Source organism: Lithobates pipiens, unplaced genomic scaffold (assembly GCF_037356315.1).
Source record: "Lithobates pipiens isolate NorthernLeopardFrog02 unplaced genomic scaffold, aLitPip1_a1.2 Scaffold_8, whole genome shotgun sequence".
Taxonomy (NCBI): domain Eukaryota; kingdom Metazoa; phylum Chordata; class Amphibia; order Anura; family Ranidae; genus Lithobates; species Lithobates pipiens.
The window spans coordinates 234,373,527-234,388,943 of NW_027507903.1; the positions used below are offsets into that span (position 1 = coordinate 234,373,527).

A 15,417-nucleotide genomic window follows, 5' to 3' on the forward strand; every position below is an offset into this window, starting at 1 on the left:
AGTGTGCTGTAAACTGCCTCCATCATTGCTCCCGTTTCTCCTTGAGGGAGCCCACCATTTTGCTAAAGCCCAGAGCCCCTGAACAGCAGTAAGCCCAGGTTCACACTGCTCCGATATGAAAGTCACGCGCCTTCTGATCTGACTTGCCCTGCCACTTTAGGCTGACGTAACCTTTTCATACCTATGCTTATTTCTGACATTTGTTGCTTACAAGTTAAAATCCGTATTTTTTGCTGGAAAATTACTTAGAACCCCCAAACATATTATATATGTGTGTGTGTGTGTGTGTGGATATATAGATATATATAGATCTATATACAGATGACACTCGAAAAAATTTGAATATCATGCAAAAGTTCATGTATTTTACTAATGCAACTTAAAAGGTGAAACTAATATATGAGATGCTCATTACATGCAAAGCAAGATAGTTTAAGCTGTGATTTGTCATAATTGTGATGATTATGGCTTACAGCTCATGAAAACCCCAAATCCACAATCTCAGAAAATTTGAATATTGTGAAAAGGTGCAATATTCTAGGCTCAAAGTGTCCCACTCTAATCCGCTAATTAAGCCATAACACCTGCAATGGGTTCCTGAGCCTTTAAATGGTCTCTTAGTCTGGTTCAGTAGCAATCTCAATCATGGGATATGACTTCTGACATGACAGTTATGCAGAAAACCATCATTGACACTCCCCATAAGAAGGGAAAGCCTCAAAAGGTAATTGCAAAAGAAATTTGATGTTCCCAAAGTGCTGTATCAAAGCACATTGATAGAAAGTTATGTGGAAGGGAAAAGTGTGCAAGAAAAAGGTGCACAAGCAGCAGGGATGACCGCAGCCTGTAGAGGATTGTCAGGAAAAGGCCTATTAAAAGTGTTGGGGACTTTCACAAGGAGTGGACTGAGTCTGGAGTCAATGCATCAAGAGCCACCACACACAGACGGATCCTGGACCTGGGCTTCAAATGTCGTATTCCTCTTGTCATGCCACTTCTGAACAACAAACAACATCAGAATCATCTTACCTGGGCTAAAGAAAAACAGACTTGGTCTGTTGCGCAGTGGTGCAAAGTCCTCTTTTCTGATGAGAGCAAATTTTGCATCTCATTTGGAAACCAAGAACCGTATGGAGGAAGAATGGAGAGGCACAGACTGCAAGATGCTTGAAATCCAGTGTGAAGTTTCCACAGTCTGTGTTGATTTGGGGGGGCATGCATCTGCTGGTGTTGGTCCACTGTTTTTCCAGGGACAACGCAGCCGTCTACCAGGAGATTTTGGAGAACTTCATGCCTCCTTCCACAGATGACCTCTATGGGGATGCTGACTTCATTTTCCAGCAGGACTTGGCACCTACCCACACTGCCAAAAGCACCAAAACCTGGTTCAATGACTGTGGGATTACTGTGCTTGATTGGCCAGCAAACTCCCTTGACCTGAACCCCATAGAGAATCTACGGGGCTTTTCCAAGAGAACGATGAGAGACATGAGATCGAACAATGCAGAAGAGCTGATGGCTGCTATTGAAGCATCCTAGTCTTCCATAACACCTCAGCAGTGCCACAGGCTGATGGCTTCCATGCCATGTTGCATTGAGGCAGTAATTGCTGCACAAGGGGTCCAAACCAAGTACTGAGTACATATGCATGCTTATACTTTTCAAAGGTCCGTTCTATGTTCTATGTACAATCCTCGTTTTATTGATTGCATGTAATATTCACATTTTCTGAGATTTTGGATTTGGGGTTTTCATTAACTGTAAGCCATAATCATCACAATTATGACAAATCATGGCTTGAACTATCTTGCGTTGCATGTAATAAGTCTATCTCGTATATTAATTTCACCTTTTAAAGTGGTTATAAACTCTCCCCCACAACTTTGTCACATGTAAATCAGCATAAAAAAACCCTAATGAACACTGCTTGTAGATATCTCCTTACTTGCTTAGTATTGTTGTTATCCTTTTTGTTCTTTAGAATGACTTCACTGAGCATGCCCAGATCTTCCCTGATTTACAGCACACACTCTATGTGCTTGTCTATCCATTATCAGGACTTGCTACGGCACAACACTGATATCACAGGAGGCTGCAGAATCGTTCAGAGCTTCCTTCTACACCCCCATGTGACCATGTGACCTCACATGCAGTGTAAACCTGGCCATTACTGCAGTCTTATCAGCTGAAGCTGATAAGACTGACAAAGGCAAACATTTGACAATCGGCACAAGTAAATACTGTGAAATAAAACAAGTCCGCTATGAACAGGGTAGCAGGGTTGCCATAGAAACATTGGATTGAGAAGGAGGCTTGAACTAAATGAAAAGAAGCATCAGAGTGGGAGAGTTTAACTCTTTCAGTTGCATTAGTGAAATAAATTAACTTTTGCACGATATTCAAATTTTTTCGAGTATCACCTGTGTGTGTGTAATATATATATATATATATATATATATATATATATATATATATATATATATATATATATATATATATATATATATATATATATATATATATATATATATATATATATATATATATATATATATAATTTTAGCAGAGACCCTAGGAAGTAAAATTATGACTGTTGCAATATTTTATGTCACACGTTATTTGTGCAGCAGTCTTTCAAAAATACAAAAACAAAAAAAACCTATACAGAAAAGTTAGCCCATTTTATTTTTTTATATAATGGGAAAGATGATGTTACGCAGAGTAAATAGTTACATAAAATGTCATGCTTTAAAAAGCGCACACTTGTGAAATAGGGACAAACTACGGTACCTAAAAAATCTCAATAGGCGACATTTTAAAAAACTTTTAAAAATGTAACGTTTACCAGGTTAGAGTTTACAGAAGATATCTGGTGCTATAATTATTGCTCTCACTCGAACGATTGTGACAATACCTCACGTGTAATTTGAACACCGTTTAAATTTGCGGGGCGACTTGCGTATGCGTTTCCTTTGTTGCATGCCATGAATGCAAATTTGCATACGGTTGGTGTGAAGGGGTTAATGTGACTTTTTACATTCTGTGGCATTGAAGTCGTATCAAAGTCAGACCAAGTGCAGGAACTCAAAGTGACTTGTGTCGGATCAGTTAAGACGGCTGTCATAGGGAGACATATAAGTTGACACGTCATCGGACTTGTTCTCTCACAGGTCGGATCCCATGTCGCACCTGTGTGAACAGCGCCTAAATCGTAAAGCGGAACTAAACATATCCATTTAGCGGTTTCAAAAACAGTTACATTCCTGGAATGCTGGGGATTGCTAAAACTCATTTGCTTGTGTCTTCAACCAAACTGTCAAACCAAGTGGCTGGTGTCATAACTGATCACAAGTGCAGCATCATGGCAGTTGCAGATCAAACCAATGCAGATTCCTGGCTGTAAAGGATAAGAGGGTTTAATTCCACTTTAAGACTGTCAGCAGATCGGCCTCTATAAAATCAGCACAGTACCTAAAAGTGGAGAGCAACGGAGCATGTGCAGTGCAGGGTGAGGCAGCATATTGCTGGATTTTAAACAGTATAGGCACTTATTTTTAATGTTTTACATAGCTATACCTGCAAAAGGGGCCAGCATAGCAGGACTTAAATTTCTGACTAAAGTTCCACTTTAACCTTTCGATTTAGTAATATCGACCTAAAAGTAGAAAACTGTTTGCAGTGTGTTAGATTCATTCACTGTATGACTTTAAAATGGCAACTTACTGACTCGGGGCAGATTCCTTAAGCCCTTATGCATTGTCATGGAACAAATAGTGCAGTTATTTTTAGACTGTTGTGTAATTACCTGGAGGGCATATCTTGCATCCTCTAACTGCTTTGACATTTATTTGTTAGCAAAGCATTTGTTGGCCCTAATGCAAGAGCCCTGAATGAACTCTACTGCATGAAATTAAACCCAAAACCTAAAATGTAATAGTTTGCAGTTTACCAATCCTCATATGTGGTGGCTGCATTTTTTTACTTTTTCACACTGTTTTCATCTGGTGATCTGGCTATTAACACACCTCCTGTATTAGAGTGCCGCTACTTTGGATGAAAAAGCATAGTGAGTACCTTTGGACAGCAGTACTGTCAGTCTGGGGGAAGGACTAGCAGATTTAAATACACTAACAAATTGAAGCTGAACTCCAGCTCACACCTTATACGCAGTTAGTTTCTCCTTTTGGGATAAAGGTTTTACATAAATAAAAATGTATCGTTCTAAATATTCCTGTTAGTAGTAAATCTTTTTTCTCAACCTTGTAACTTCTGCACAAACAGACTTAGTGCCGGTTCACACAGGGGCAACCCGACTCACAGCCTGACTTTGCAAGACGATTTGGAGGCGACTTCAGCGCCACTTTGAGTAGCTTACAACGCAACTTAAAGTTGCCTCCAGGACAGGCGACTTTGGCTGTGGCAAATCGCAGAATAATCTGCTCTGTGGGAGGGAGGGGGTTGCCTGGGTAAACGTGGGGAATACCTGGTTAAATCATTTTCTTTATCGTATATCACGGGACACAGAGCCACAGTTTACACACAATTTACTGTGCTGAGCTCCGCTGGAATATTCCTTACTGGGGCAAGCCATGCAACCAGATCCGTTTTAAAGTGTCTTTTCCAGGCCGAATTAACTGGTACCCGGGCCTTCTGTCCGAACAAACAAGGTTTTTCCTGTAAAGCTTCTCTTTTTAGAGAGCTGGACCCCAGTCCCTGAAGGTTTTCTAACGGAGCCCACCGGGAGAGGTGAAGATTGGGTTTGTTACCACAGCAGCTGGATAAGGTAAGGGAGATTCCTAAGGAATTTTTCAAATTCTTGTGGGTTTTCTCCTTTAACCGATTCAGCCCCGGAAGATTTTACCCCCTGACCAGAGCACTTTTTGCGATTCGATACTGCGTCGCTTTAACTGACAATTGCGCAGTCTCCCAAACAAAATTGACTTACTCTTTTCCCCACAAATAGAGCATTCTTTTGGTGGTATTTGATCACCCCTGCGGTTTTTTCTTTTTTGCGCTATAAACAAAAAAAAAAGCGACAATTTTGAAAAAAAAAAACACATTTTTTTTTTTTTTTTACATTTTGCTATATCCCCCAAAAATATATAAAAAACATTTTTTTTCCTCAGTTTAGGCCGATACGCATTCTTCTACATATTCTTGGTAAAAAAAATCGCAATAAGCATTTGATTGGTTTGCGCAAAAGTTATAGCGTTTACAAAATAGGGGATAGTTTTATGGCATGTTTCTTAATTTTTTTCTTTTTACTAGTAATGGCAGCGATCTGTGATTTTTATCGTGACTGCGACATTATGGCGTACACGTCAGACATTTTTGACATTGTCATTTATACAGCAATCAGTGCTATACAAATGCACTGATTCCTGTGTAAATGACACTGGCAGTGAAGGGGTTAACCACTAGGGGGCACGGTAAGGGTTAAGTTTGGGCGTGTGACTACATGTGACATGTCGCTGATCTCTGTTCCCAATCACAGGGAGCAAGGATCAGTTACACTGTCACTAGGCAGAACGGGTAGATGCTTGTTTACATTAGCATCTCCCCGTTCTTCCTCCCCGTGAGACGATTGCTGGTACATCCAAGGCGATCGAGTACACGGGACCCGCGACCCAACTCATGGAGGTCCCGGACAGTGCACGTCATGGCACGGCGGGTTATTTAAAGGGCCTTCCCTCTACGCCCATTTGCCTGTCCATACCATTCTGTGGTCCACGTACATTGGCGTGCGACCGGTCGGGAACTGGTTAAAGTAAATGCTGCTATGCCTATAATCACCACCGGGGGCTTTCAAGAGCATGTACCTGTTCATGATTATCAGTCTTGCCTCTGTGTTTCAAGCTGCGCGCTTCCTCCGGCCCTGGCTCCAGGTAAAGTCATGGGAAAGGGGGGTTTTCTTTTCCCATTACGGCGGTTCCCTTCAGCAGCCATCCTCCTCTCCTCCTGCCCCAGTCATCCTCCATGTGGTCCGGTCTGGATCAGAGCCCACCTCGCGTGGAAATAAATCTAATTTAAAATTGATGGAGAGGGGGGCAGTGGGTGGTCTGAGGAAGAGAGTGGGGCTTAGTGGCATTGGCACGAATTGAGTGTCCACAATGCGGGCTGCATAGTTATAAAATGCACCCTTTTCAGGTGCATGCAGCTAGGAGGGACACAGCGGTCGGGGTGGGGGGCTTGATCTATGTTGGGGACACAGGCATTCCCAGGCACATTTACTTTAAGCATCAGGCTGAGTTTAAGAGCAGCGACAATTGCTGGACTATTGCTCAGCAGTGGGTGCATTTGTTTTATGGTACCTCTGCTTTTGTGCTCAGCACTATGACCAGAAGAGATGGTTCAAATACCACAAAGACCGAGGACACGAAGGGGTCGCCCTCAGGTCCTAAGGACCCTCCCTCTGCGACACCATCCTGTTGTAAAAAGGCTGGTTAGAGTGAGCCATCAGGGTCATCAGGGGCTACATTTGCTTCTGACACTTGAGCCCCTGTCTATATAACTGAGCAGGTTTTCTCCGAGTGGTTTAAAGGAAAGATTAGCGGATTTAATCGCATCTTCACAAAGTGGAAGACAGCGCATTAGGTCCCCGTCTATCACCCAGGATCCTCAAATGGGGGAACTGTGTGAGGGGAAAGATGAATCCCCTCAGGGAACCGTGAACAGGCTGATGACTCCTCTTCCGAGGATTCAAGTGGGGAAGGATCATCTTCGGCTTCACGTGCTGAGAAGTTGCTGGTGCATTTTCTTACTGAAATAGTCTGCTCCACATTTAGGCTACCCTTAACGGAGTCGGTTGAAGAGCCAACTTCCTGTTTGGGTTCACTAAAGCCTCCTCAAGCCTTGCGTGCCTTTCCTGTCCATTCATTACCAGAAAATCTTAAGTATTCTGACTAGGATCACCCAGATAAGCACCTTTTCCCTCCTAAAAAGTTTTCAACACTTTATCCTATGGAGGAAAAACTTTACTAAGGTGGAGTATACCAGCAATTGACGCTGCTATAACCTCTGTGAATAAAAGTTTTACTTGTCTGGTAGACAATGCTCAAATGCTTAGGGATCCAACTTGTAAGAAAAATGGAATTCCTGTTAAAAAATAAGAAAATTGAGTACTGTCCGTGATACTTTTTTTATTTGCACTAACATACAATTTTTCAGGACAATTTTCCATTTAGTGCAAATAAAAAAAGTATCATGGACAGTACTCAATTTTTTTTGTCACAATTGCACTAATACGGCTACAATCACATGAAGTTTGTTAAAAAATATATAATACATTTCCCAGACAGGTTCAGTGGCTCAATCTGCAGTGGCGGCAAATGGGGTGTGTAAAGTAGGTACTCCTGCGCTAAAAGGAATCTATAAGTGCAATATATAGGTGCTGCATACACCGCAAGGGTCAAACTCGTACCCAAATGTATAGATAATAAAAATAGTAAGTGTTGTTGCGCTCCTAACAGTAAATTGTCTGGAATCTGTATACACAATTATCGTTCATGTGAAAGGAGTTAGCTCATAAAAAATGAGTAATCATCAGTTTTAACTCTCACAGTAAAGTGCTAGCGTGAAAAAAAAATATTACACAATGTGAAAATTCAAGCAAACATAATTGACGGTATTACTGAGTAATCTATAAATGTGCAAAATCTGCAGAGTATATAAATAAGTGTAAACATAAATGTGCAACATAAGCAAAAATGTGCAAAATAAATCACAGGGATAAGCATAGATATATAAAGTCTATAGTGCAATATTGGACGCTCTTCAGGGTCTGGTGTGCAAAAATAGTGCAAGGGTTTCACAGGAACACTGTGTGGTGATGCATTGATATCCAGTGTCGCTGTGACTTTAAGTGCAAAATGTGTCTTCAGTGTCACTGACACCCGTGGTTGTACTAAATGATTACCTTACTGCTGTAAGGTAAACAGCATGTAGAGAGGATGCCTTCGGATCGGTGTATTCCTGTGCGTTCCCACTGTGTATGGAGTAGAACCAGGGGGATCCTTTTCTTTCCTTCCACTGAACGGTTGTTTATAATTGCTCAAATTCTCAATATGTCAGGGTATAAAAGAGGATAAAAAGCCTACCATGGGGCAGTATGTTTTCGGTAAAAAGCTGAAGTTTATTAATAAGACCATAAAAAACCCACATTTCCATGTGTAGATTATGCAATGTAAAATGAGCGCTGAGCTGGTACCTGACCGTCTTTTCCGGTGTCTGTATGCCTCAAGGTGGTCACTGAACAGCAGGCTCAGGAATTAGGTGAGCTGCCAGCAGCTGTGTGCTTTGCAATTGAGGCAATTAGAGATTCTATTCTTCAAACCTCTCACCTTGCGGTTAGGTTAGTGCATATGTGTAGAATATTATGGTTGAAAAGTTGGTCAGCCGAAGCGCCATGCAAAAAGCTCCTGTCTGTTTTTTCTTTCCGCTGTGAAAAGCTGGTTGGAGAGGATTTGGACAAATATATCCAAAAAATATCAAGTGGGAAAAGTACCCCTTTGCCAGTTAAGAAAAAGAGTAAACGTCTTTCATCTAAACTGGCTCTTTCTCCGGTGCCAAGGGCATCAGCCTCCAGGCAGGTTCAGGAGGTAAACCTCAGGGTCAACCCCAGGGACAAAAGAGGTCCTGGGGGAGATAACCCACAAGACAGAACGCTAAAGCTTCTTTATGAAGGGGCCCCCCCTCGCTCAAGTGGGGGTAGGACTTGTGCAGTTGTCAAAGGTCTGGCAGAAAGAATTTCGGGACTGATGGGTGGTCTCCACAATAGCGAGAATTCCCATCTCCTCGTTTCCTCAAGTCAAATGTCCCAAAGAGCCAGAGAAAAAGAAGTCTTTTTCTAGCTTTAGACCGACTTTTGTCACAAAAAGTGATCATGATGGTCCCCCTGGAAGAGCAGGGGTCAGGGTTTTATTCAAACCTTTTTCATGGTACCAAAACCAAATGGAGATGTCAGACCCATTCTAGATCTGAAAGATCTAAACTGGTTCCTGAAGATTTGCTTTTTTCGCATGGAATCAATCCGATCAGTAGTCTCCATCCTACCAAGGGGGAGAGCTTCAGGCATCCATCGACATCAGGGATGCATACCTACATGTACCTATTTTACCCGCTCACCAGAAGTATCTGCGTTTTGAAGTAGAAAAACTACATTTTCAGGTTGTAGCCTTGCCTTTCGGTCTAGCTACTGCACCTTGGGTGTTTACAAAACTTCTGGCCCTTCCTCTGACCAAATTTAGGAGTCAAGGCATAACAATAATAGCATACCTGGATGACCTGCTCTTAATAGACCAGTCGGTAGTCCAATGGAATCAAAGTGTAGCCACCACAATCAACTACCTGGAATACCTAGGTTGGGTCATCAACCTAGAGAAATCTTCTTTTAATGCCAGTAAAAAGATTAGCGTACTTGGGTCTGGTCATAGATACAGCCCAAAAGAAGGTGTTTTTACCCCAGGCAAAGATCAGCGCCATAAAGGAGCTGGTCCAAGGGGTCAGGGCAAAGAAAGGTCGTTCCATTTGCCTTTGTATGAGGTTATTGGGGAAGATGGTGGCTTCATTCGAAGTAGTTCCCTATGCTCCGTTTAATTCGAGACTGCTGTAAAACCGTATTCTATTGGCCGGGAACAAAAAGATTCAGGCACTAGATGTTCCAATGCATTTGTTGGAAAAAGTTCGCCAGAGCCTCAGTTGGTGGAGGATATCCGAGAATCTGCAGAAGGGGGTAATCCTTCTTACCGGTTACCTGGAAGGTGGTAACAGATGCCAGCCTTTCAGGTTGGGGAACAGTCCTGGAAGAAGCATCTGTCCAAGGGAAATGATCCAGAACCGAAAAAACTTTGCCCATCAACATTCTAGAGATTTGGGCAGCACGTCTAGCCCTAAAGGCCTGGACATTCAGGTTGCAGAATTCTCCTGTCAGGATTCAATCCGACAATGCCACAGCAGTGGCTTATATCAATCACTAAGGGAGCACCAGAAGTCAGGCAACGCAGGCAGAGGTAAACCATATCCTAACCTGGGCAGAAGAACATGTGCTGTGCATTTCGGCAATCTTCATTCCAGGGGTAGAGAACTGGTAGACAGACTACCTAAGTCGCCAGGAGTTGTGCCCGGGGAATGGTCCCTTCACCCCGACATCTTCCTGCCTATATGCTAAAGATGGGGGATCCCAGATGTAGATCTGTTTCATCCAGGTTAAACAACAGAGTCGACAACTTTGTGTCAAGAACAAGGGATCCACTCGCATGTGGAACAGATGCGTTGGTGACGCCGTGGGATCAGTTCTCACTGATTTATGCGTTCCTTCCTGTTCTGCTGCTACCTCGACTTCTTCACAGGATCAAGTGGAAAAGGTAGTCGGTAGTTCTTGTGGCCCAGAAGATGTTGGTATGCAGAATTAGTAAAGATGACGATAGGTTCCCCATGGACCCTACCACTTCATTCAGACCTGCTATCGCAGGGACCAGTGTTTCCTCTTACTTTACAAACACTAAATTTAACGGTTTGGCTATTGAAACCCACATTCTAAGGAATCGTGGGCTTTCAGGCTTCGTGATACCTTTCTTGATTAATGCAATTACGCAAGCTTCCAGAGTATTTTATTATATAGTCTGGAAGGCATTTGTTTCTTGGTGTGGGGGTTGGCATCCTAGGAAGTATGTCATAAGTAGAATTCTTGCCTTTGTGCAAATGGAGCTAGAGATGAAGCTGGCCTTGAGTATTATCAAGGGCCAGGTCTCGGCCTTATCAGTATTGTTTCAACATCCCCTGGCTTCATTCTTTGATCCAAAGCTTTATACAAGGGGTAACTGCTTAATCTACCGGTTAAAGCACCCCTGAAACGTTGGGACTTGAATTTTAGTTCTGTCGGCATTACAGAAACAGCCTTTTGAGCCGATGCAACATGTTCCTTTGGTCGTTTTTGACAAGGAAGCTCGTTTTTCTGGTAGCCATTTCTTCTGCAAGAAGGGTATCGGAGCTGGCGGCTCTTTCTTATAAAGAGCCATATTTTATCGTTCACAAGGATAGCGTGGTATTGCGCACTCATCCTAGCTTTCTGCCAAAGGTGGTTTCAGGTTTTCACCTAAACCAGTGTATTGTTTTAACTTCATTTTTTCCAGAACCCTGTTCTAAGGAAGGAAAAGTCAGTACACTCTTTGGATGTAGTGAGAGCAGTCAAGATCTATTTGAAGGCGGCTGCTCAGTTTCAGAAAACAGATGTTTTGTTTGTGTTGCCTGAAGGTCATAGGAAAGGACAGGCAGCAGTGAAATCCACTATTGCCAAATGGATTCAACAAGTAATTATTCAAGCTTATGGCTTTAAGAGGAAGGTTCCACCATTCCAGATTAAAGTGCACTCCACCAGGGCTGTTAGTACTTCATGGGCAGTGCCTCATCAAGTCTCCATGGCTCAAATCTGCAGGTCCGCAACCTGATCTTTAGTTCATACATTCACCAGATTCTATCAGGTGGATGTAAGAAGGCATGAGGCTTTCACCTTCGGGTGCAGTGTGCTGCAGGCAGCAGTGTAGGTCCTCAGGTCTGATTACACCCTACTTTTGTTGTGTCCCCTCCCCTCAGATGGCATTGCTCTGGGACATCCCATACTGTAATTACTGTGGCTCTGTGTCCCGTGATGTACGATAAAGAAAATAGGATTCTTATTACAGCTTACCTGTAAAATACTTTTCTTTGCGTACATCATGGGACACAGAGGTCCCTCCCCTCTTTCTAGTTACAAGTGTATTGCTTTGCTACAAAACTGAGGTACTCCCAGTAAGGGGAGGGGTTACATGGGGAATTGAACTTCCTGTTTAGGGTGTGCCAGTGTCCATCACCTGAAGGTGCCATATAACCCATACAGTAATTACTGTGGCGCTGTGTCCCGTGATGTACTCCAAGAAAAGGATTTTACAGGTAAGCTGTTCTAAAAATCCTATTTTCTTTTTCCTGTAAAGTCGCTTCAATATAGGTGGAGATCCGACTTGGAGGCGACTTCTATTGAAATCTTCGGGTACAAGTCACCCTGAAGTAGTACAAGAACCTTTTCTGAAGTCGAAGCGACTTCATTAGTGTACATTAAGTACCGGTTAACACTACAGCGACTTGGGATTCGACTTGTAAGTCCTCAAGTCGCTCCATAGATGTGAATGAGAGCCGCCTTAATGTACACTACTTAAGTCGCTCCGACTTAAGAAAAGGTTTCTCTACTACTTCAAGGCGACTTCTAGGTGACTTGTACCCATAAATTTCAATGGAAGTTGCCTCCAAGTCAGATCTCCATCTATATTGAAGTGCCTTTACAGGAAAAAGAAAATAATTTACCCAAGTATTCCCCACGTTTACTCAGGCAACTCCCTTCCTCTCACAGAGCAGATTTTTCTGTGATTGGCCAAAGTTACCTGTCCTGGAGGCGACTTTAAGTCGTGTTGTTGTTGAAGTTGCCTCCAAATCGCCTTGCAACATCGTGCTGTAAGTCGGGTTGCCCCTGTGTGAACAGGCACTAAGATGGCTCTCATTCACTTCTATGGCATTTCTTATGTCCAGCGACTTGAGGACTTACAAGTCAGACCACAAGTCGCTGTAGTGTGAACCGGCACTTACTGGCCGGATCACCAGGTAAAAATAAAAGAAAGAAAACCTAAAGAAAACCTAAAGAAAACTAATGAAGCCATCACCTTTAATAATTGGTAATCTGCAATATGATAAATGTTTGTTCTTGGACTTAATACGACAATCTTTCTGATGTTTGCATAGTGGCAAAGTTTGCTGGAATACATTATCTCACTTATTGGTTTCACTTGTTTCTTGAGATTGATTTTTAAATTGTATGCAAGTCATGGCCTTGAAGTAAAGGCACATTTAACATAGTTCTATGGTCCCTTTGTCAAGTGGAGGCCTTGAAACGCTGCCCATTCTTTACACGTTCTGCCTGATCTCCATTAGTGCAGAGTATGGCCATAGACGCTACTGAGACCTGACAGTTCACAGTGGATCCAGCGCCATCTGGGCTGGGGCTTACCATCTACTTCTGCTTTGGGCTCCAGGTCATCATAGGCACAGTGATTTCTGCACTCAGGAATGGCAAAAGGCATCCCGAATGTAAGTGATGATATTCATTTTTATTGAATAAACCATACACAATGTAATCTATTACTGTGCCCTTATCTCTTATACATCTAGATTGATCCCAAGATCTCTTTGGAATGAGCTGCAGGATCCCTCTTTTTTTTTTTTTTTTTTTTTCTTTTTTTTAAATCAAAGATGATTGTATGAAAGAATGATTGCTATTCACATTTATGGTCTATGCAAGTGTTCATGTGCAGTGTGTGTTTGTGTGTGTGTGTGTGTGTGTGTGTGTGTGTGTGTATTTACACACATATACTTTTATTGGTTCCTTGCAGATAGGGCATGGGAATTTTGGAAGCAAATTACCAGGCCCTGGTCTCGCTAAGGTTGGAGCCACTGATCTGGGAGGTTGTTACCTATCAGTGGCTAAACCTTCTTATCTAGAGAACTCATTTTTTTCTTGGCATCCCAGAAGAATCGGTGCCTCTTTCGCAGCTCATCAGTCCCTTTCTGTCTGTTCTTTCAGGCAGCAAGAAAATACTTATTTTGGCTGGAATTGGGTTTGCACATAGTTTCATAGTTAGGTTGAGTAAAGACACCAGTCCATCCAGTTCAACCTGAGTGAGTGTCTACAATTGTCCCCATCCCTGTACATTACACACTCATGTTGGTCCCCACCCTCAAGGAGCCCACAATCCAAGGCCCCCATTCATATCCTAGGGCCAATTTCGAACAGAAGCCAATTTCGAACAGAAGCCAATTTACCTACCTGCATGTCTTTGGATTGTGGGAGGAAACCGGAGTGCCTGGAGGAAACCCACACAGGCACAGGGAGAACATGCAAACTCCAGGCAGGTAGTGTCATGTTTGGGATTTGAACCAGCGACCCTTCTTACTGCTAGGTGAGAGTGCTAACCACTACACCACTGTGCCGCCTTGTTGTGTTACTACATAAAATTAGACTAGCCTACAGTTTTATTTTTATTTTTTAAATTTTTTTTACTTTTGAAGACAAATGGATATGTGCAGATATGTCATGTGATGGAAAACAAAGGCAGCTGGATTAAGTAAAGCCATCTTCTTTTTTATTTTTTATATTTCAAGTGTTTCTTTGCATTCTGTGTATGGAAATGAAAGAGCACTGAAATATAAAGGAAGGATATTTTCACAAACATGAATGCTCAGGTGGTGTAAAGTTACATGTTTGACTATGGGGAAGGGGAGAACAGTAATAGTTGTGCGCGATTCATGCTGGCCATCTTTCTATACACAGCACTGATCTCTTGTGGCTGACCTTTATTTCGCATTGGATCGGCCATATGGGGAATCCGCACCCTCCCAATACTTACCCCGTACCCATGAATATGGAGTTCTTAGCCCAATCCAACTGAAATCAGGTTACTGTCATCTTATGTGTATGGATCCATTTAGGCTTTTCTATGTAGCATATATGAGGCTGACATTTTTTTCTCTTGGGCAAAAAAACAACTTTATTACTATGCTAGTTGAAGCATGACCATAGACCCTCCAGCCCAGTCCTTCCTCTTTGCCTTAGAGCCATGCAATTAACTTACAGGGCTTAGGGAACTCCTGCTAATAATTATTATATCCGCTTATGACACATTATTAATCTAATCAGTACCTTGTACATCTAAGAGTAAATAAAAGAATATAGAATGTGACATGCTTGGGGTATTTGGCAATATTATTTGTAGTAATTATATTGAAATTGAATAGATTATAATAATCATGGACAGAAAAGATCCCCACAACAGTGAAACATTGTAGTGCTCACCAACAGTGGTGGTTGCTATTCTATAGTATTAAAGCCTTTTTTTTTAAATATAAAAGTGCTGTCAGTTGTTAATAATGTTATACTGGATCTGCAGAGTGCGACAAGGACACAGTATTGTTTATGCAGTTTTAATATCCCACCTAGTTATGGTTTAATTTGTGTTCACAGCCAGTGAGGCATCATGTGGTTGTTTATGCTGACTATAGCTTAATGGCTAACCGTGACATCAGTTGATGATTGAACAGCTATCTATCTAGGTCTCCGATGGAGAATTTGAAGTGTCCCAAGTGTATATTCTGGATTGGTAATGGACACACGCTGAATGCTGTTTAGGTAACAGAAATTATCTAGCATTTCTATCCTGTGTTGTTTTTTTTTGTTTTGTTCTTTTTCTAGCTTGTTTAGGGGTTTTGTTATGCTATTGGCATATGCAGCATGTGGTTTTATTTTTTCTCATGTGAAGGCTACATACCTGTTTTGAATATACAGATTTTCTTAAAATATATGTGTGGTTTGTTCTATATTGTAGTGCCTTTATGAAATAT

At 42.0% G+C, this 15,417-nt stretch overlaps 1 protein-coding gene across 4 annotated transcripts in view; it reads left to right on the plus strand.

Annotated features, from left to right (window-relative positions):
• OSBPL8 (oxysterol binding protein like 8) overlaps positions 1–15,417 on the plus strand; it is a 403,742-nt gene that overhangs the window by 125,165 nt on the left and 263,160 nt on the right. The window contains exon 1 of one of the 4 annotated variants that reach the window (XM_077474155.1): positions 15,184–15,205. The exons of the other annotated variants lie outside the window; for them this stretch is intronic. The gene's annotated coding sequence lies outside the window, so the exon portion shown is untranslated. Of the gene's footprint in view, positions 1–15,183; positions 15,206–15,417 lie in introns of those variants that run through there. 4 annotated transcript variants of the gene reach the window in all.